Raw genomic sequence first — 23,283 nt, forward strand, 5'->3', positions numbered from 1 at the left:
AAGTTCTAATAAAAAGTCTCAATAATTAGCAGTTAATGCCACAAAAGAAGAAATTTATATATCTGTGATCGAAATTCCACTCTAACCAGTCATCAAAGGTCTTCAAATATGAACCAATATTAAGATAAAATATCTTGAATAAATGCAAAAAAACATTTGGTGGGACTTTTATGTGGACCTTAGGCTCAAGTTAGGAAGGCCAAGGAGTGCCAAAGGTTAAATTGAAGCTGGTTCTCGAGTCAATCAATACATTTTGGGAATACTTGTCTCTAGAAAACCATGTGTCAATACTAGAGAACAATGAACCATCACTATTGCTGTTGTTAAGGGCTTTATGTTCATATGTATAATTTACCCATTTGGTATTTGCAATAAATACCAAATCTCAAATATAGAATCGGAATATGATATGTTTGAAAAGTTAATTTTCTCAAATAGCAATTTCTTCTGAATCATAATTCCAAATAATGACTATATTTGCGATTCAGAAGTAGTTGCACATATGGTCAATTGGTTATGCAGAATGTCGCCTCAACTATGTTTGATGCACTCATAAGAGGAACCTGGAAGTGAGTTACCTGACTCTCATTGCTTGGTTAGCACTTTCAAGACTAATGGAAGTGGACGTTGTAGTAGAATGATACAACACAAAAGGATGATGGATGGAGTGCTGAAACTTTTTAAACACACATTCCCAGGCACAGATCTGGGTTTAATCCTTTGTTCTTTTGTTCACCATGCCACCCCAGCTTGGACCCAGTCATATGCAAATCATTCTTGACCCTGTTCCCCATGGGAACAGTGCAGTCTGAACCCAGGCCAGGTCCTCCCTGGACCGGAAACAAGCATCCTGGGATCAGTTTCAGGGTGTCCTCCCTTCATCAACCAGGCTAGCTTTAATTCAGTGGCCTTGCTGATGAAGGGCGATACCCTGAAACCGTTCCCAGGATGCTTGTTTCCTGTCCAGGGAGGACCTGGCCGGGCAGTTTGGGCTGGACTGTTCCCATGGGGAAAAGGGTCAAGACTGATTTGCAAATGGCTAGGTCTAAACTGGGGTGACGTGGCGAGCAAAATAACAATGGATTAAACCAGATCTGTGACTGGGGGTGAGCGTTTGAAAAGATTCAACACCCGTCCATCATTTTCTTTTGTTTTGTGATCTTGCCTTATGTGCCCTAAGTGGCTAGGGTGTGCTCAGACTTGGGCCCCTTGCTTGCTACACCACTGGATTCAAGCTACCCTGGCTGATGAAGGGTGATACCCTGAAAACGGTACCAGGATGCTTGTAGGGAGGACCTGCCCTGGTCTGTGACTGGGGGTGAGCGTTTGAAAAGTTTCAACAATCCGTCCACCGTTTTATTTTGTTTTGTGATATAGAATGATACAATTCAGGTAATCAAAAACAATCTAAAAAGGCTATGCTCAAAGGGAGGAAAAAAAACAGGAAGGGGAATTCAAAACTACAATGCAATTAAAATACCACTCCAAATTATAATATTAGGGTGAAGAAGGTTAATGAACAAAATTATACCAAAATGACAAAAATCCAAAAGGGTAACTAGAGATGTGAATTTATAAAGATTTAAGTGGAAAAAGCGCCAAGAAGTGTGACGCTCTAATAGTATTCAATATTCAAGGTAGTTGTGATTAGACCATGACCATGAGGGAGCATAGTCCAAATACATAAAGTAGATTGGACCTGACTAGAACATAGGGTAGTTTTTAAAAGCTTTCAAAGCTCAATCTAAAAAGGGACTTTTTAGTTTTTCTGAGAAAAAACCCTCCAACTTGTGGGACAAAACTGGTTTTCAATCCAATGTCGTGGACTGCCAGTCAGATACTTTGCACACTCGGTCCCCTTGAAGCTCTGGAGCAAAACGTTTTGAAAAAGTTCCAAAGCAGCTATGTTGTACACAGAAACCCATAGGAGTACATTTCCAAGGCACTCATGACCTCAGGAGGAGTGCTTTCCCAAGGTGTCAGGCAGAGGGCAATAGTAAAGTCCAGCAAGTTGCCACTAGTCAGATGACTTCACCCAAATGTCTCTCCAGTTTGTTTATGTTCATGGTACCACCCAGGGGTGAGTTTTGTGACCCTTGGAGATCGTGGAGATCTTTCTGTCCCTGAATTGGCAATGGGAGGGGGCTAACCTCCTTAGGTCCTTTGCACAGGTCACAGGTATCAAGTACAGCAGGTTTAGTCCACCTGGTACCCTTTCACCACGTCAGCGGTTTTCTGATGAAGGTGCCTTGGAATGCCACATGAATGCTTGGTATCAGATTCTTGGGGGGAGTGTCTCTTGGGCATTCCCTCAGCAATGGGGTGAAAGATCCCATGGGCAACCCAATCCACCTTTTCAGTATTTCTGTTTACCTTTCTGCAACAGGCCCATAATGACATGTAGCAAGTATTTTCAAGATGGCAGAAATCTTCAGCCAAGCTATGCTTGGGCTCCAAGGGCTGGGGTTGTTTTTGGGAATGTCATATGAAAATTACCAGTGTCTTCCCACATCTAACATTAAAATCCCATTCGAAGCAGACACTGAACTCCCAACAAACCCAGAGACAGAAGTCTGCTAAGACAAAAGTATGCTACTTCAGTAAGGAGACCAGGGACACACACAAATTGTCTTGGCATTCTGTTCTTTCCCTTTCAGGTCCACTCTTAGGGGTTCCATAAGGCTCAACAGATCTTCCAAACAGGATTTGACAGTATGATATCAACAGGATTTCCGCAGACCCCACTCTGAATTTTCTGTGGAGTTCAGAGGAGTCATCTCTTCCCATGCACCTTAACCTATTGTTTGGTCCTGGGAGACATTTTGAACCTCTTCCTGAGTTGAGCACAAGCTGGATAAAGCTGAAGAGTTAATGCAAAATAGCCTCCACAAACTTCAGGCATATAAAACATACTTTTCTAAAAGTTACTTTTCCTTAATATTTATTAAAAATCTGACTTCACTATTGAATTGGATTTTCAACTGCTTTTTAAAATACCACTTTAATTATTTTTGTAGCTCATTCAAATTTCTGAGATACAGTATTAGTACTTTGATCTATACTCTGAATTTTTACATGGGGCAGCCAGACCTGCCACAATGGAAAACACTTTATGGGCCTTGTTACTCCACTATCATGGCAACATTAATTTTCTACATGTTCCACTTTTAAATACCATGCACACTACCTTGTGGAATACAAGGCCTACATTGGGGTGACTTATTGACATTTAAAAGGGAGGTTCTTTATCTGTCAAAAAGTTTTTTTTTGCCATATCACACTCAGGCCTTTTCACAACAGCAGTTGGGCTACAATGGAAGACCTGAAGTCATGTTTTCCATTGTTACACTAGTGGATGGCACAATAAGTGCTGCAGTTCACAGGTGACATTTAAGTTTTCATTACATTGGTGTATTTCTGTACCATGTGCTATGGCTGTATACAAATGGTACATAGTCAACCATTGATTAGCTAACTTGACATATTATAGGGGTCAGAGCACATACACTGTAAAACCAAGCAAAAAGGGTTTTACCAGACCAAAAGGGGCATTTTCTCACAGATATTGTTAAAACAGAAGAATATATGTTAAAAGAATTCAAAGCCTACACAGATTTTTAAGTGTAGATGCCCACCAGCTGAAGCTAGTGTATGGACAGTACCTGCAGTGAGCACTTCAGGGTTCCTTGCTTTCCTTCTGTCCTTAACAAACTGCAAGAGGCACCTTAGAACAATAATGAAATAGACACTGAGAGCTGTATCACACAAAGTGAACACTTGGAGATTAAGGTCCTGATTTAGATATTGGCAGACTAGTTACTCTGTCACAAAACAGTGACGGATGTCCCATCTGCTAATATCTAAATCCCATTTTATCCTTTGGGATTTAGATATTGGGGACGGGATATCCGTCACCTTTGTGATAGAATAACTTGTCTGGCAATATCTAAATCTGGCCCTACGTTTAGACTCAGGGCCTCATTCCAACCGAGGCGGGCGGGCCTGGCTGGAACCGCCATATGGCCGCTCTGCGGTCGGAAGACTGCTGGGGCCATTCTGACTTTCCCGCTGGGCCGGCGGGCGCTAGCCAAAATAGCGCCCGTCGGCCCAGCGGGAAAGCGGCCTGCAACACTGAAGCCGGCTCCGAATGGAGCCGGCGGTGTTGCAGGTGTGCGACGGGTGCAGTTGCATCCGTCGCGCTTCTCACTGTCTGCTAGGCAGACAATGAAAAGCATACTGGGGACCTGTTAGGGGGCCCCTGCACTGCCCATGCCAGTGGCATGGGCAGTGCAGGGGCCCCCAGGGGCCCCAGGACACCTGTTCCCGCCAGCCTGTTCCTGGCAGTAAAAACCACCAGGAACAGGCTGCCGGGAGGGGGGGCAGAATCCCCATGGCGGCGCTGCTTGCAGCGCCGCCATGGAGGATTCGGCCAGTGGGGGTTAATCCGGCAGGAAACCACCGGACCCGGTTTTTCTGACCGCGGCTTTACAGTCGCGGTCAGAATGGCCCAGGAAGCACCGCCAGCCTGTTGGCGGTGCTTTCCGTCGCTCGCGGCCCTGGCGGTTTTTACCGCCAGGGTCGGAATGACCCCCTCAGTCTCTACCACAGGTTTAGGCTGCCAGGTGTCTTAAGTAGCTGAAAATCTGGTGCAGTTGTATTTTACCAGCTTAGAGAGTGTTAAATAGCTGCTTGTGACAGGGACATTTAGGCATGTCTGCTAATGGCTATCAATATAGGAGCATTTGTTGACACATCTAAAATAAATAGAATATACCACAGTGCCATTCACAAAGCATAATGCCAATACTAATAAACATACTGAAGTAAAACACAACAACATCATATTGCAATAGTGCAGCATAAAAACACAGCAGAACATACAACAGAACGTATCAACACCACAGCAGAAAACCATAAAACAAATATCCATTAACGTTCTTGTCACACACTATCACCTCCAGAATCATGTTTTCATAATATGGTGGTAAATGCACTGCTACTAAAGTTATGTAATAACACAGCCCAAAAATGTTTTATGACCCATGATTCACTGTTGTGCTCTGTATGGAGACTTAGGTGGTCATTACAACCCTGGCGGTCGGTGTTAAAGCGGCGGTAAGACTGCCAACAGGCCGGCGGTAAAAAATTAGCAATTACGACCGTGGCGGAAACCGCCAACAAAGACAGCCACTTTAACACTCCGACCACCACGGCGGTACAAACAAACAGCGCGGCGGTCACCGCCAACAGACAGGCGGAGAACAAAGTAACGCCCACAGTATCACAACCTACCAATCCGCCACCTTTTCCGGGGGCGGATTCACCGGGGATAAAAAAACAGCAGAAATAGGATTTCGAAGGGAAAACGCTCACCTCTACACACCCCACGAGGAACCAGGATACCATGGAGCCGGAACTCCAAATTCTCCCTGCGATAATCTTCCTGCTCCTCTACCAGGAGCACGAACGCTGGCGGCATAAGACCACGGTGAGTACTGCACCTACGACACAGGGGAGGGGGGAGGGAAAAAACAGGGACACATACACGCAACACCCCCACCCCCACCCTCACCCACTACAACACACACACTAATACATATTTAAACATGATAGTTACACCCCCAACCCCCCCCCCGGAAGAATGCAAAGACAAAAGAAAATGAGTGTAACCATTGTAATATATTAAAATCAAGTAGGCAAATATATATATATACACCATAAACAAAATATACACCAAGCATAGTAGTCCAGGTAGTGCTCCAATTAAGTCCGTGGAACACTGGGCCCACACGGCATGGGCGAGGCCCACACAAGATCCCCGACCATGACGGAGAGAACACTGTAGGGGCATCAGAGAGCAAGAAAGGAGGCACCTCAGGGGGAGGGAAAGGGGGGGCACCTCAGCCGGTTGAGTGCATGACGCCAAATCCACGAGGGGGCCACATGCCCACTGTTGCACCCTGGGGAGTGCAAAGCCACAGTCTCTCAAGTCTCTACAGTGGGTGGGTTGCCCACTGTTCCATCCTGGGGAGTGCAAAGCCACAGTCTCTCAAGTCTCTACGGAGGGTGGGTTGCCCACTGTTCCATCCTGGGGAGTGCAAAGCTACAGTCTCTCAAGTCTCTACAGTGGGTGGGTTGCCCACTGTTCCATCCTGGGAAGTGCAAAGCCACAGTCTCTCAAGTCTATACAGTGGTCTCAAGTCTCTACAGTGGGTGGGTTGCCCACTGTTCCATCCTGAGGAGTGTAAAGCCACAGTCTCTCAAGTCTATACAGTGGGTGGGTTGCCCACTGATCCATCCTGGAGAGCGCAAAGCCACAGTCTCTCAAGTCTCTACAGTGGGTGGGTTGCCCACTGTTCTATCCTGGGGAGTGCAAAGCCACAGTCTCTCAAGTCTATACAGTGGGTGGGTTGCCCACTGTTACATCCTGGGGAGTGCAAAGCCACAGTCTCTCAAGTCTCTACAGTGGGTGGGTTGCCCACTGTTCCATCCTGGGGAGTGCAAAGCCACAGTCTCTCAAGTCCATACAGTGGGTGGGTTGCCCACTGTTCAATCCTGGGGAGTGCAAAGCTACAGTCTCTGAAGTGGATAACAGTCTCCACTGGTTCTGGAGGGGGCATTGTGCCCAGAGTGCTTCATCCTGCTAAGGACAGAGGTAGTGGATGACAGTCTCCACTGGTTCTGGAGGGGGCATTGTGCCCAGAGTGCTTCATCCTGAGAAGGACAGAGGTAGTGGATGACAGTCTCCACTGGTTCTGGAGGGGGCATTGTGCCCAGAGTGCTTCATCCTCCTCGTGACAGACTCAGTAGCGTCAGTGCCCTTGGCGCTCATGGGCCAGCGGTGCTTGAGGCGGCGGTGCCCTGTTCAGCGGTGCTTGGAGCGGCGGTGCCTTGTTAAGCGGTGCTTGGAGCGGCGGTGCCCTGTTCAGCGTTGCTTGGAGCGGTGGTGCCTTGTTCAGCGGTGCTTGTGGCGGCAGTGCCCTGTTCAGCGGTGCTTGGAGCGGCGGTGCCCTGTTCAGCAGTGCTTGGAGCGGCGGGCTCCTTTGCAGTGACTCAACTGCTGGCGGTCCTCTCTGTCCCAGCGGGGCTTGTGCTGGTGGTCCTCTCTGTCCTAGCGGGGCTTATGCTGGCGGTCCTCTCTAGCCCAGCGGGGCTTGTGCTGGCGGTCCTCTCGAGCCCAGCGGGGCTTGTGCTGGCGGTCCTCTCTGTCCTAGCGGGGCTTGTGCTGGCGGTCCTCTCTGTCCCAGCGGGGCTTGTGCTGGCGGTCCTCTCTGTCCCAGCGGGGCTTGTGCTGGCGGTCCTCTCTAGCCCAGCAGGGCTTGTGCTGCCGGTCCTCTCTGGCCCAGCGGGGATGATGGCGGTGGCCTCCTGGGCAGCGGGGATGATGGCTGTGGACTCCTGGGCAGCGGGGATGATGGCGGTGTCCTCCACCGTGCTGCTCTTCCCTGACTTTCCTGGTTTCTTGTGGCCCTTCCCCACCTTGGAAGGTGTCGCAGCTGAATTCACACTCCCACCGGGACCCCTGGGAGCGGCTTTGGTGGCTGGAGTCTTCCCCCTCTCCCGCCGGGCACTGGCCAACTTTTGATGCTTCACAGGTGGGGGACTGTCCGTGCTGGGGCTCCGTGCCACACTGGCTGCCCTGGTGGCCGGTGCACTCCAGATTCCGGTGACTACAGGCACCACTGGTCCCGGAGATGTTGTGGCTGAGGTGCTAGTTCGGGACCTATGAGACAGACGGCGTGGTGGAGGTGTGGGAAAGAGGTCAAGGTTGGACAGGAAACGTTTTTTGGAGACACTGGGACGGGTAGCTGGAGGAGGTTTGGGAGTGGAGGAAGAGGTTGTGGTTGTAGGAGGTGTTCGTTTGGCGACTTTGGGTGAAGGTGCATGCGCTGGAGGCTGTCGTGAGGTGGATGGCTGTTGGGTGGATGTGTGCCTGCGTTTGTGTATCTTGGGAGGTGGTGTCACAGACACACTGGGAAAGGACACAGGGGATGTGTGAATGTTAGTGGGGGTGGTGACTGCACGTGAGCAGGGTGTGGTGGTGTGTGTGCTGGTGATGGCAGTAGTGGCTGTAGATGTAGTGCATGCAGGTGTGAGTGGAGACGAGACTGGGAGGGAGGAGGGAGATGAGGAGGAGTGGGACACAGTGGAGGCAGTGGATGTTGGTGTGTCTGCATGTGTCTGATGCTTGCGTGAGTGCCTTTGGGATGAGTGGTGCTTATTTTTGCCTGAGATTCCCTTGTGTGTTGACGTGTGTGCATGCTGGTCTGTAGGTGTGCTTGTAATAGGCTGGGGTACAGGGGATTGGGTCTAGGTGGAGGAAGTTGGATGGGGGAGGCTAGACACAGGGACAATGGCTGCCATCAGTGCTGAGGCCAGAGTCTGAAAAGCTCGTTGAAGGGCCGCCTGACCAGAATTAAAGCCCTCCAGGAATGCATTGGTTTGTTGCAACTGCCTTTCGACACCCTAGATGGCATTCAAAATGGTAGACTGCCCAACAGTGAGGGACCTGAGGAGGTCAATAGCCTCCTCACTGAGGGCAGCAGGGGTGACTGGAGCAGGGCCAGAGGTGCCTGGGGCGAAAGTGATGCCCACCCTCCCGGGTGATCGGGCACAGGGCAAGGCTGAGGGGCTGCTGGGAGGGCGGTGCTGGTAGGGGGGGTGGCGGCTGTACCTGTAGATGGGGGGCACAGATGTTGCCGCCACCACAAGGGAGCTCCCATCAGAGGACGAGTCTGTGTCGCTGGTCTCAGCCTCTGTCCCCACCGTGGAGCTCCCCTCGCCCTCCGTCCCACTGGTGTAGTCCGAGTCCGTAGTGTGTCCCTCCATGGCCATGTGGGATGCAGCCCCCTCGTGCTCCGGTGCCACTGCTCCTCCGCCTGATGATGCAAATGCACACAAGAACAGGGAGACAACAAAAAGGGGGAGGACGACAGAAGAAAGACATGTTGAGTGCATGCATTACCGCTACAGTTGGCGGACACGACAGACACACAAGCCCCCTGCACTACGCCGCGCTCTTGGGCTCCACTGTTCAATTCCTGGGAAATGGCCTACTAGGCTATGGACGACATCTGCACACATGGATGAAACAGGGGCATGACTATGTGTACTTGGCACTCTACAGAGGTGGGGTGGGTTGCCACATGGCCTGCCTTACGGAGGGATCTTGCCTACAGCACTCGCCCTGGCTTAGGGAAACCCACAGCCCACCTCCCCCACCCAGACACCTCCACTGCACGCAAAAACAGCAGGATGAGAGTGTACTCATCCCCTTGTGGCTGCTGTGATGCCCTCAAGCGCCCATCCAACTCCGGGTATGCCACCGCCAGGATCCTGAACATCAGGGGGGTCATGGTGCAACGAGCACCCCTCCCACGTTGGGAGGCCATCCCCAGCTGAGCCTCTGCCGTCTTCTTGCTCCAGCGGCGAATGTCCTCCCATCTTTTCCGGCAGTGGGTGCTCCGTCTGTGGTAGACCCACAGGGTCCGGACGTCCTTGGCGATGGCACGCCAAATATATTTTTTCTGGTGGGCGCTGACCTACATGAATTGTACAGGGGGAAGAGAAACTTATTAGCAACTGCACCGTCACAGTCATTGGCACCCATCCCTACCCTTGCCATGTGGCACATGCACTCACTGTCATTTCATGCATGCCGCAATCTCCCCCCCTTCTTACATCCACCCAACTCCACACAGGCATAGCCCATACAGCATGCTCCCAGTGTACTTACCTGTTTCTCTGGAGGACCGTAGAGTAGCGTGTACTGGGGGAGGACCCCGTCCACGAGTTTCTTCAACTCCTCCGATGTGAAGGCAGGGGCCCTTTCCCCAGACGCACGAGCCATTGGTTGTCATTACAACCCTGGCGGACGATGTTAAAGCGGCGGTAAGACCGCCAACAGGCCGGCGGTAAATAAATTGCAATTACGACTGTGGTGGAAACCGCCAACAAAGACAGCCACTTTAACACTCCGACCGCCACGGCGGTACAAACAAACAGCATGGCAGTCACCGCCAACAGACAGGCGGGAGACAATGTACCGCCCACACTATTATGACAGGCCAATCCGCCACCTTTTCCTGGGCGGATTCACCGCGGATAAAAACATGGAGGAAACAGGAATTCCGAAGAGAAAACGCTCACCTCTACACACCCCACGAGGAACGAGGACACCATGGAACCGGAACTCCAAATTCTCCCTGCGATAGTCTTCCTGCTCCTCTACCAGGAGCACGAACGCCGGCGGCGAAGACCACGGTGAGTACTGCACCTACGACACAGGGGAGGGGGGAGGCAAAAAACAGGGACACACACACGCTACACCCCCACCCCCACCCTCACCCACTACAACACACACACTAATACATGTTGATACATTACAGTTACACCCCCAAACCCCCTGGAAGAATGCAAAGACAAAAGGAAATGAGTGTAACCATTGTAATATATTAAAATCCAGTACTCAAAAATATATATACACTATAAACAAATATATACACCAATAATACAAGTCCAAGTATCGCACCATTTTAGTCTGTGGACCACTGGGCCCAAAATGCATGGGCGAGGCCCACACTCGATACCCGATCAAAACAGAGAGAACACTGCAGGGGCATCAGATAGAAATACAACAGGCACCTCAGGGGGAAGGGAAGGGGGGGCACCTCAGCCGAATGAGTGCACGACGCCAGATCCACAATGGGGCTCAATGCCCACTGTTCAATCCTGGGGAGTGCAAAGCCACAGTCTCTCAAGTCTCTCCAGTGGGTGGTTTGCCCACTGCATTATCCTGGGGAGTGCAAAGCCACAGGGGCATATTTATACTCTGTTTGTGCCGAATTTGCGTCGTTTTTTTTTACGCAAATTCGACGCAAAACTAACTCCATATTTATACTTTGGCGTTAGACGCGTCTAGCGCCAAAGTTCATGGAGTCAGCGTCATTTTTTGGCGTGAACACCTTCCTTGCATTAATGAGATGCAAGGTAGGCGTTCCCGTCTTAAAAAATGACTCCCAGGCATGTGCGTGGTATTTATACTCCAGGGCAAAAATGACGCCCGGGAGTGGGCGGGGCAAAAAAGCCCGCATTTGCGCCTCTTTTTAACGCCTGGGTCAGGGCAGGCGTTAAGGGACCTGTGGACTCAGAATGAACCCAGAGGTGCCCTCCCCTGCCCCCAGGGACACCCCCTGCCACCCTTGCCCACCCCAGGAGGACACCCAAGGATGGAGGGACCCATCCCAGGGAAGAAAAGGTAAGTTGTGGTAAGTATTTTTTTTAAAAATATTTGTGGCATAGGGGGGCCTGATTTGTGCCCCCCTACATGCCACTATGCCCAATGACCATGCCCAGGGGACATAAGTCACCTGGGCATGGCCATTGGGCAAGGGGGCATGACTCCTGTCTTTGCTAAGACAGGAGTCATGTTAATGGCGTCTGGGCGCCCAAAAAAAATGGCGCAAATCGAGTTAAGACGATTTTTTTGCCTCAGCCTGACTTGCCCCATTTTGGGACGCCCAAACGCCATTTTTCCCTACGCCGGCGCTGCCTGGTGTACGTCGTTTTTTTTCACGCACACCTGGCAGCGCCGGTCGGCTAACGTCGGCTAACGTCGGCTAACGCCATTCAATAAATACGGCGCCCGCATGGCGCTTCAGAATGGCGTTAGACGGCGCTAATTTTTTTGGCGCAAAACTGCGTTAGCGCAGTTTTGCCTCAAAAAGTATAAATATGGCCCACAGTCTCTCAAGTCTCTCCAGTGGGTGGTTTGCCCGCTGCATTATCCTGTGGAGTGCAAAGCCACAGTCTCTCAAGTCTCTCCAGTGGGTGGTTTGCCCACTGCATTATCCTGGGAGTGCAAAGCCACAGTCTCTCAAGTCTCTCCAGTGGGTGGTTTGCCCACTGCATTGTCCTGGGGAGTGCAAAGCCACAGTCTCTCAAGTGGATAACGGTCTCCACTGGTTCTGGAGGGGGACTGGTGCCCAGAGTGCGTCATCCTGTGAAGGACAGAGGTAGTGGATGACAGTCTCCACTGATTCTGGAGGGGGACTGGTGCCCAGAGTGCTTCATTCTGTGAAGGATAGAGGTAGTGGATGGATCTCTCCACTGGTTCTGGAGAGGGACTGGTGCACAGAGTGGTGAAGGACAGAGGTAGTGGATGGATCTCTCCACTGGTTCTGGAGGGCGACTGGTGCCCAGAGTGCTTCATCCTGTGAAGGACAGAGGTAGTGGATGCATGTCTTCACTGGTTCTGGAGGGGGACTGGTGCCCAGAGTGCTTCATCCTGTGAAGGACAGAGGTAGTGGATGGATCTCTCCACTGGTTCTGGAGGGGGACTGGTGCCCAGAGTGCTTCATCCTGTGAAGGACAGAGGTAGTGGATGCATGTCTCCACTGGTTCTGGAGGGGGACTGGTGCCCAGAGTGCTTCATCCTGTGAAGGACAGAGGTAGTGGATGGATCTCTCCACTGGTTCTGGAGGGGGACTGGTGCCCAGAGTGCTTCATCCTGTGAAGGACAGAGGTAGTGGATGACAGTCTCCACTGGTTCTGGAGGGGAACTGGTGCCCAGAGTGCATCACTCACCCCGTGATGGACCCAGTTGCGTCAGTGCCCCTGCCGCTCATGGGCTAGCGGTGCTTGATTTGGCGGTGCCCTGTTCAGCAGTGCTTGATTTGGCGGTGCCCTGTTCAGCGGTGCTTGATTTGGCGGTGCCCGGCCCAGCGGTGCTTGATTTGGCGGTGCCCTGTTCAGCGGTGCTTGAGTTGGCGGTGCCCTGTTCAGCGGTGCTTGATTTGGCGGTGCCTGGCCCAACGGTGTTTGATTTGGCGGTGCCCTGTTCAGCGGTGCTTGATTTGGCGGTGCCCTGTTCAGCGGTGCTTGAGTTGGCGGTGCCCGGGCCAGCGGTGCTTGAGTTGGCGGTCCTTCATGGCCCAGCGGGGCTTGTGCTTGCGGTCCTTCATGGCCCAGCGGGGCTTGTGCTGGCGGTGGCCTCCTGGCCAGCTGGGCTGGGGCTGGCGGTGGCCTCCTGGGCAGCTGGGATTAGGCTGGCAGGGCCCTCCTGGGCAGCTGGGATGGGGATGGCGGGGCCCACCTGGGCAGCTGGGATGGGGCTGGCGGGGCCCTCCTGGACAGCTGGGCTGGGGCTGCCGGGCCCTCCTGGGCAGCTGGGATGGGGCTGGCGGGGCCCTCCTGGGCAGCTGGGATGGAGCTGTCGGTGGCCTCCTGGGCAGCTGGGATGGGGCTGGTGGGGCCCTCCTGGGCAGCTGGGATGGGGCTGGTGGGGCCCTCCTGGGCAGCTGGGATGGGGCTGGTGGGGCCCTCCTGGGCAGCTGGGATGGGGCTGGCGGTGGCATCCTGGGCAGCGGGGATGATGGCGGTCTTCTCCGCCGTGCAGCTCTTCCCAGACTTGCTGGGTTTCTTGTGGCCCTTCCCCACCTTGGGAGGTGTAACAGCTGACTCCACACTCCCACCGGGACCCCTGGGAGCGGCTTTGGTGGCTGGAGTCTTCCCCCTCTCCCGCCGGGCACTGGCCAACTTCTGATGCTTCACAGGGGGGGGACTGGCTGTGCAGTGGCTCCGTGCCACACTGGCTGTCCTGGTGGCCGGTGCACTCCACATACCTGTGACAACAGGCACCACTGGTCCCGTAGATGTTGTGGCTGAGGTGCTACTTCGGGACCTATGAGATGGACGGGGTGGGGGAGGTGTGGGAAAAAGATCAAGGCTGGACAGGAAAATTCTTTTGGACACACTGGGACGGGTAGCTGGAGGGGGTTTGGGAGTGGAGGAAGAGGTGGTGGTAGTAGGAGGTGTACATTTGGTGACTTTGGGTGGAGGTGCATGCGCTGGAGGCAGTCGTGAGGTGGATGGCTGTTGGGTGGGTGTGTGTCTGCGTTTGTGTATCTTGGGAGGGGGCGTCACAGACACACTGGGAGAGGACACAGGGGACATGTGAATGGTAGTGGGGGTGGTGAATGCACATGAACGGGGTGTGCTGGTGAGGGACGTAGTGGCTGTAGAAGTAGTACATGCAGGTGTGAGTGTAGACAAGACTGGGAGGGAGGAGGGAGACGATGAGGAGGGGGACACAGTGGAGGCAGTGGATGTTGGTGTGTCTATATGTGTGTGTTGCTTGCGTGAGTGCCTGTGGGATGTGTGGTGCTTATGTTTGCCTCAGCTTCCCTTGTGTGTTGAGGTGTGTGCAGGCTGGTCTGATAGTGTGCTTGGGATAGGCAGAGGTACAGGGGATTGGGTCTGGGTGGAGGAAGTTGGAGGGGGGAGGCTAGCGACGGGGACAATGGCTGCCATCAGTGCTGAGGCCAGAGTTTGAAAAGCTCGGTGAAGGGCCGCCTGACCAGAATGAATGCCCTCCAGGAATGCATTAGTTTGCTGCAACTGCCTTTCTACACCCTGGATGGCATTCAAAATGGTAGACTGCCCAACAGTGAGGGACCTGAGGAGGTCAATGGCCTCCTCACTGAGGGTAGCAGGGGTGACTGGGGCAGGGCCTGAGGTGCCTGGGGCGAAGGTGATGCCCACCCTCCTGGGTGAGCGGGCACGGGGTGAAGGCTGAGGGGCTGCTGGGAGGGCGGTGCTGGTAGAGGGGGTGGCGGCTGTACCTGTAGATGTAGGGGGCACAGATGTTGCCACCACCACAAGGGAGCTCCCATCAGAGGACGAGTCTGTGTCGCTGTCTCAGCTCCTGTCCCTGCCGTGGAGCTCCCCTCGTCCTCCGTCTCACTGGTGAATTCTGACTCCGTAGTCTCGCCCTCCAGGGCCATGTGGGATGGGGCTCCCTCGTGCTCCGGTGCCACTGGTCCTCCGCCTGATGATGCTAATGCACACAAGAACAGGAAGACCAAAAAAAGGGGGGGGAGACAGAAGAAAGACATGTTGAGTGCATGGAATACCGCTACCGTTGGCAGACAAGACAGACACAGAAGCCCCCTGCACTACGCCGCGCTCTTGGGCTCCACAGTGCAATTCCTGGGAAATGGCCTACAAGGCTATGGACGACATCTGCACACATAGATGACACAGGGGCATGAATAGCTGTACTTGGCACTCTACAGAGGTGGGGTGGGGTGCCACAGGGCCATGCCTTACGGAGGGGCCTAACCTACGGAACTCGCCCTGGCCTAGGGAAACCCACAGCCCTCCTCCCCCACCCAGGCACCTCCACTGCGCGCAAAGTCAGCTGAATGAGAGTGTACTCACCCCCTTGTGTCTGCTGTGATGCCCTCAAGCGTCCATCCAACTCCGGGTAGGCCACCGCCAGGATCATGAACATCAGGGGGGTCATGGTTCGACGGGCACCCCTCCCATGTTGGGAGGCCATCCCCACCTGAGCCTCCGCCGTCTTCTTGCTCCAGCGGCGAATGTCCTCCCATCTTTTCCGGCAGTGGGTGCTCCGTCTGTGGTAGACAACCAGGGTCCGACGTTCAAATATCTTTCTTCTGGTGGGCGCTGACCTACATGAAATGTACAGGGGAAGAAGAGAAGTCATTACCAACTGCACCGTCAAAGTGAGTGGCCCCCATCCCTACCCTTGCCAGGTGGCACATGCACTCACCGTCTTACATGCACGCAGCACTCTGCCCCCTTCCTTCTTACATCCAGCCCTCTCCACACAGGCATAGCCCATACAACATGCTCCCTGTGTACTTACCTGTTTGTCTGGAGGACCGTAGAGTAGGGTGTACTGGGGGAGGACCCCATCAACGAGCTTCTCCAACTCCTCCGATGTGAAGGCAGGGGCCCTTTCCCCAGACGAACGAGCCATTGTCTCTTCCAGACTGAGGTCACAGCAGCACTTGCAGTGTAGGTCCTCTCCTGTGGAAGATCAGGTATCAAGTGATAGAAAACGGCGGTCACGTCCGCGGCGGTGCGTACCATCACCGCCGGCGTACATCGTCATTGGCTCCTGGGTCCCATAGGGTCCAATGTTAACCAATGCAGCATTGCGCCGCGGTCTCCGACCGCCTACCGCGACGGTGTACAACGCCAGCGCAGTTAGCTCACATCTCATTGTCCCACTTTAGAGGTCAGGCAGCCGCCATTTCAGGGTCCCACATGGCCTCATTTTCAACTGCGTCACACATACCTAGGCCTAGTCTAAACACACATACAGGCTACCTTTTGTGTATGATTGGTGTTCTGTGTAAACTGTGGGTACGTACCTCTGAGTTGTTTGACTCTGTGCTCGCTGTTGTCCTTCCTAGGCACCGTCCACTGGGACATGTGAGGAGATGGCGGCATCCTCCGGTGTACCGACCGTTGGTGGACCTGTCGACAATGGAGGAGTGACATTTGATAATCACCTACAGGTTTGACCGTACCACAATACAGGAACTGTGTACCCAGTTGGAGCCAGACCTGATGTCAGCAATCCGCCATCCCACAGGAATACCCCCTCAAGTGCAGGTGCTGTCAGTGCTCCATTTCCTTGCAAGTGGGTCATTTCAAACAACTGTGGCCATGGCATCAGGGATGTCCCAGCCTATGTTTTCCAACGTATTGTCCAGAGTGTTGTCTGCCCTTCTGAAACAAATGCGGAGCTACATCGTTTTCCCTCAGGTGGAGGATTTGCCTACAGTGAAAGGTGATTTCTATGCCCTGGGACATATCCCCAACATCATAGGTGCCATTGATGGTACCCATGTGGCTTTGGTCCCCCCACAGGAGTGAACAGGTGTACAGAAACCGGAAGAGTTATCATTCTATGAATGTACAGATGGTATGTTTGGCAGACCAGTACATCTCCCATGTGAATGCCATGTTCCCTGGCTCAATGCATGACGCCTACATCCTGCGGAATAGCAGCATCCCTTATGTGATGGGTCTATTAGGTGAGCCCCTGGAAGCAAGACAGTGGGAATGGTTGTCTGGGGTTATCCCTACAGGTTAGTGTGTGTCTAACAGTTGTCCCTCGCCATTTGCAGGTGACTCTGGTTACCCCAATCTCTCATGGCTACTGACCCCAGTGAGGAATCCCAGGACCAGGGCAGAGGAACGCTACGATGAGGCCCATAGGCGAACTAGGAGGGTGATCGAGCGGACCTTCGGCCTCCTGAAGGCCAGGTTCAGGTGCCTCCACATGACAGGTGGATCCCTATTCTACTCACCAAAGAAGGTGTGCCAGATCATCGTGGCCTGCTGTATGCTTCACAACTTGGCTTTGCGACGGCAGGTGCCTTTTCTGCAGGAGGATGGTCCAGATGGCGGTGTTGTGGCAGCTGTGGAGCCTGTGGACAGTGATGAGGATGAAGCAGAGGAAGAAGACATGCAGAACAGGGACTCAGTGATCCAGCAATATTTCCAGTGAAACACAGGTGAGAATGCAATCCTGCCTACGACATGTACTTTTACACTACTACCTCTATCCTGTCTGTCGTTTTCACCCAGTGTATGGTCACTGAGTTGTCACTTTCCCTTACGGTTTCACAGATGTGGGTCCTACTGTGTGTCATCTGCTTAAATTCCTCATGGACTAGAGCTGTGTGACATAGGTATGTTGACATTACTATTTCAAAAACATTTTGTCACTGTAATTGCAAATACACTATTTCGAAATCACAGACAGACTCCAGATAATTTTGTGCTTTAGGTATGTTTATTTAAATGCTAAATATTGGAGGGGGAAGTTAAATGGTGAGGGGTGATGGAGGAGGAGTGTCCATGGCAGAGTCCAGTCTATTAGTCTCACAGGTGCATTGCCCATATGGGCATAGGAAGTGGAGCTGGGGCAGTTTAATTATGGACAGGGTGACAAAGTAGGACAGTAGGATGACAATCAGGGTGGTCTCATTTCTTGGCGGGGGTCTTGGCATTGTTCTCTGTCTTGTTCCTGGATCTTAGGGACCGTTTGCGGGGTGGTTCTCCATCTGCAGAGGGTGGGATGCTGGTGTGGTAGTCCTGTGGAGGGGCGTCCTGTCCACTAGCGCCAGCGGAGGTGGTGGGCAGTTCATCATCCATGCTAGTGTCCGGGACCCCTTGTAGTGCCACAGTGTCCCTCCTGGTGTTGAGTACTTCCTTCAGCACCCCTACGATGGTGCCCAGGGTGGAGCTGATGGTTCTGAGTTCCTCCCTGAACCCCAAATACTGTTGGCCAGTACCGTTGCCATCGTCTCCTGGGAGTGGTGGTATGCTCCCATGATGGAGGAGAGGGCCTCGTGGAGAGTGGGTTCCCTTGGCCTGTCCTCCCCCTGTCGCACAGCAGCCCTCCCAGTTCCCCTGTGTTCCTGGGCCTCCGTCCCCTGGACCGTGTGCCCACTGCCACTGTCCCCAGGTCCCTGTTGTTGTTGGGGTGGTGGGTTAGCCTGGGTTCCCTGTAGTGGTGGACACACAGCTGATTGACGTGTCCTGGGGACGGAGGTATGGGTCCGCTGGGTGGGTGCTGTGCTGGTGTTCCAGAGGGGGGAAGGTCTGTGGTGGCCTTTGCCTGTGTGAGGGGAACCGACTGTCCAGAGGTCCCCGATGGTCTGGGCTGGTCATCTAGATCCAGTTGGACAGAGCTGCTGTCATCACTGTGGGCCTCTTCTGTTGGTGGATTGGACATGTCTGTACCCTCCTGTCTGGTGACGTTGGGTAGGGGTCCTGCAGGGGTGGAAAGGCATGATTATTGCATCTGTGTGTGCCATGGTGTACAATTGGTGGGTGACCGTGTACCCCAGTGCTGGCATTCCTGTGTGGGAGCTTGTGTGATGATGTTTTAGGGTGAGGGTGGTGGTATGTGATGGCATGCAGGTAGGGTGGGGGATTTAATAGTTAAGAGAGTCCTTTCCTCCACCTACTCCTGCGAGGCCCTCAGGATGCAGAATTGCCAAGACCTGCTCCTCCCATGTTGTTAGTTGTGGGGGAAGAGGTGGGGGTCCGCCGCCAGTCCGCTGAACCACCAGGTGGTGTCTTGAGACCACGGAACGCACCTTCCCCTGTAGGTCGTTCCACCTCTTCCTGATGTCATCCCGATTTCTTGGGTGCTGTCCCACTGCATTGACCCTGTCCACTATTCTTCGCCATAGCTCCATCTTCCTTGCAATGGATGTGTGCTGCACCTGTGATCCGAATAGCTGTGACTCTACCTGGACGATTTCCTCCACCATGACCCTGAGCTCCTCCTCCGAGAACTTGGGGTGTCTTTGCCGTGCCATGGGGTGGTGTGGGTGATGTGTGGGGTGGTGTGTGTAGTGATAAGTGGGGTGATATTTAGTGGTGTGTTGTGTGAGTTGCGTGGAAGTTAGGTGGGTGATGGTATTGTGTGCCTGTGGATGCTTGGTAGTTGTTTGTGGTGTCTCTCTCTGGCCTTCTCTCGGTAATTGTAGTCATAGGGGTTTGTGGGTGATGTGGGTGTGTGTTTTATATTGTATTGGGTGTGTGGGAGTGGTGTGTGTATGTGTATCAGGTGTGTGTATTTCGAATTGTCCAATGTGGTGGTGTTTTGGAGATGTGTGTGTATTTTGAGCGCGGCGGTGTGTACCGCCAATGGAATACCGCGGTTGAAAGACCGCCGCATGGATTCGTGGGTCGTGATAGTGTGGGCATATTTCTGTTAGCGTGACGGTGGAGGTTTTGTTTTCGCCAGTTTATCACTGACCTTTGGTGTGGCGGACTTGTGTGGGTGTCTGAATATTGGCGGATTCCGTGCTGTGGGTCATAATAGCTGTGGCGGAATTCTGCGGCCACGGCGTTGTGTTGGCGGTCTTCCGCACGGCGGTAAGCGGCTTTTACCGCCAATGTTGTAATGACCGCCTTACTCTATTTGTTCTCAGAATTTTAATTAATCTTCATTGACACAAAAGAGGAGGTAGATAGCATTAATTTAAAGGATCTGTACTGACTGCTAATCAACAATCTCTATGCAATGAGAAAACATGCCATGTTCAGCGTTTGCACACCTTACCACTGCATTGTGCCTTCTTTTATGGGAGTTATGTGCATTCTGTTAGAAATACATGCCCAGTGAGCAGTCATCTTGAATTATGCCATTCAGTCCTACTGTAGGAAAGTGTGTTACTCATATAGAGCCACATGCGAAGCAGACTAGTATGCCCTCTCCGTGTAGTCCCAATTTTACTAAAAGGGGACTTGTAAGCATGCATTTAACTGATCTCTCTACCATTTCAGCCTTGAATCCAACCGCCTCTCCATTTCAGCCCCCCAGACGGGAGACCATTTCTACTGAATCCTCTATTTTTTTGCCCAGAGAAGGAGCTCCTTCAACAGGCTATAATACGGATTCTCTGATTATTGATCTTTTCCCCATTTTTGATCCTGATTTAATTTTAAATAGGTCTACCTTGTTAAGATGCTTTTCTGAATCTCGTTTTTTGAATCACATCTCCAGCAATGATATTGATCTTGTCTCCCCACGGATGGTCGGCGGTGGTTTCAAGGCTAGGGTCACCTTCCGCTCTTTGCGCTCGGTGAACCTGGTCCTCTTTCACGCTGACCTTCTGCAGTGTCGGGGGATTGATGTATTTCCATTCTCATCCCACACTGCTCCCGGAGGGGAAAAGTTTGTGACTAAGCGCTCCAAGAGGCCCCATCCTCCGGTCCACTTTAAAGACACTGATTCTACCATATGTAGATCTACAGTAGATCTACAGGCTCTCAAAGTGTCCCTAATAGGGAAGGATAGGGAGGTGTTACTGCGGGAGACAAGACACACTCCGAATCTTCTAGCCACCCCTGCCCCGGAAGATTGGGGTTGGCTCCCGGGAGCCCTGGCGCATGAACGGGGACCCAGGAACCCACTCCAGCCTTCTTCCTAATAGAGGTTTAAAAATAATTTCCTGGAATGTAGCCGGGGTAAACTTTAGCAGGGAAAAGCTATCTTACCTCAGCACACTCAAACCAGCAACCTCTTCTTGGCTCTTACGATTCGATTGCATAATACCTCGTGAGGTTCTTCTTCTCTGCTATTAATTAATGCGTATATGCCCCCAGAGGCCGTGTATGATTCTCTGTCTTTGCCTTTATAGAGGACGCCTTAGATAACAAGTTCCCACCACTGATAGCACTAATGGGAGATCTAAATTGCAAAATTTCCAACTTTGCCCTAAGTCAAATGCGCAATGTAGAGAGAGAAACAGCGCTGCGTATCCCAGAAAGTGTTTTCCCCCTCAAATTAAAACAAGTAAAAGGGGTAAACTTCTCCTTAGTCTTCTTAAAAAATGACTGTATTATTGCCAATGGCAGGTCCACTTCGGATTCCCCCGTCTCTTTTACGCATATTTCTCCGGGGGGAATGGCCATTTTAGATTATTTAGTGCTTGGTTACTCCTCATTCGGTCTATTGGAAGATCTTAGGATAATAAGTACCCCCTATAGCGAACATAACTTGCTTTTTATCATCTTAGAAACCTCCATATTGTCGCTAGACTCTTGGAAATCCGGTGGCTTTACCTAGAGTTTTTCTAATAAGACTGGGAGGACCCAGTGGAATTTTAAGAGGATTGCTGGTGTTTCTGCCATTTTAGCACCAGTGGTTGCTAGTCTTATTAGTTGGGAGGGTATGGAGCTGCAAAACTTTTCTGATCTCCTGAAGCAATTGGTGACTAACAACTTGTCTGGGGGGGCATAAAGTACCCCAGAAAACTATCCCCGCATATTGCTAGACTTAAATAGAGAAATAAATAACTTGGTTAGGGCCCAGTATCTAGTTTTCTCCAAGGAAAGGAAAATCAGGATTGTTATAATAAAAAGGAGAAAGAAGCGGCTGAAGACTTGCCTTGCAAAAGAAGCTGGGGACAGGCTCTGGATCCAGCTTGGGGGAAGCCGCAATAAAGGGCCAGGCAAGGCGTTTTTGGGCATTAGGGGGTGAAGGTTGTGGGTCAAGAATCTGTCCCCCCTCTGCTGCAATCACCGAAGCCCGCTGGTCAGAATCCATCTCCTCCCTGTATGCCTCAAATGGGGTTGCACCATTTCTGCTCCCAGAAGTTCCAGGAATTTTCAGTCTCCTTCCCCCGTCAATAAAAGAGATTGACTTCCTTTATCAGTTATAAAACAGGACAGGAGTTCTTGGTCTAAGATCTTATATGTGGTCTTTAGAAGATATTTCCTCTCTAGATGTATTCCTCCCTCGTGGGTTGGTAGCATAATTGTACCCTTATATAAAAAGGGCGACCGATCCTGTCCTGGTAATTATAGTCAGATTGCCCTCCTTGATGCGGTGGGAACATTTTTTACCAAATGTATGCTCTCTAGATTAATGTCCTGGGCAGAGGAGAATAACATCATCCCCTTGGAGCAATCTGGATTCAGGCGCAATCATAGTACCCTAGATAACATCATGGTGCTTCAAACTATTACGGAAAAATATGTAAAACTGTGAGGTGGGGTTGTCTATGTCGCCTTCATAGACTTCTCCACAGCCTTCGATAAAGTAGATAGAGATCTTCTATGGGCTGAGCTATGCAGCCTGGGGATACCTTTACCCCTCCTGGAGTTAATATTAGCTTTCTACTCCAATACCTGGTGTAGAATTCTCCTGGGGGGTGATAGAGGTTTATCCCATAAGATTTTTGCATCTAACTGGTTAAAACAGGGTTGTCTACTGGCTCCCCTGCTCTTTAACCTCTATATCTCTGATCTCCCCTTCTTTTTGTCTAAGGGTAAGGGTTTTCCCCCGCTAGTGGGTGGGCGCCCAATTTGCTGCCTGTTATACGCTGACGACATCTTAATTTTTGAGTTAAACCCTAAAGGCCTTCAGAATCGTTTGCAGCGTTTGTCAAAATATTCTGACTCTCATTATCTGAAGATCAATGTATCCAAAAGCAAGGTTCTCTGTCTCTTTGGGAAAAAAAAGACGACTTTCCCCAATGATCGTTGGATATTGGGCAACCAAAATCTTGAAATTGTAAAATCTTATCCCTTTTTAGGGAAATCGTGAGCGGGAACCTTAGCGATGTTGCCCACATCGCCTCTAATAAAGCAAAGGCCGAAGGCCAGGCAAGAGGTCTGGGGGTGCTATATACAGCCACAGGGAGAAGGCTCTTCCCGTACCTTTTATCAGTTTATCGAGTTAAAATTCCTGCATCCCTGTTATATGGGGTGGAACTCATAGACATCTCCAAATGGGGGTTCCTAAATCAAGTAGAGGGTAAAATTCTCAGAAAATTATTATCTGTTAACACGGCAGCCTCAGTGGCGGCTCTGAGGCTGGAAATGGGGCTTAGAAGCGCGTATGCTCAAGGATTGGCGGGGGTTATACGATTGGCCTCCTCAATTTTAAAGAGTGAAGAAAACACTATAAGATCACTATTAAAGAAAGAGCTCTTTTTA

Source organism: Pleurodeles waltl, chromosome 2_2 (assembly GCF_031143425.1).
Source record: "Pleurodeles waltl isolate 20211129_DDA chromosome 2_2, aPleWal1.hap1.20221129, whole genome shotgun sequence".
Lineage (NCBI taxonomy): Eukaryota > Metazoa > Chordata > Amphibia > Caudata > Salamandridae > Pleurodeles > Pleurodeles waltl.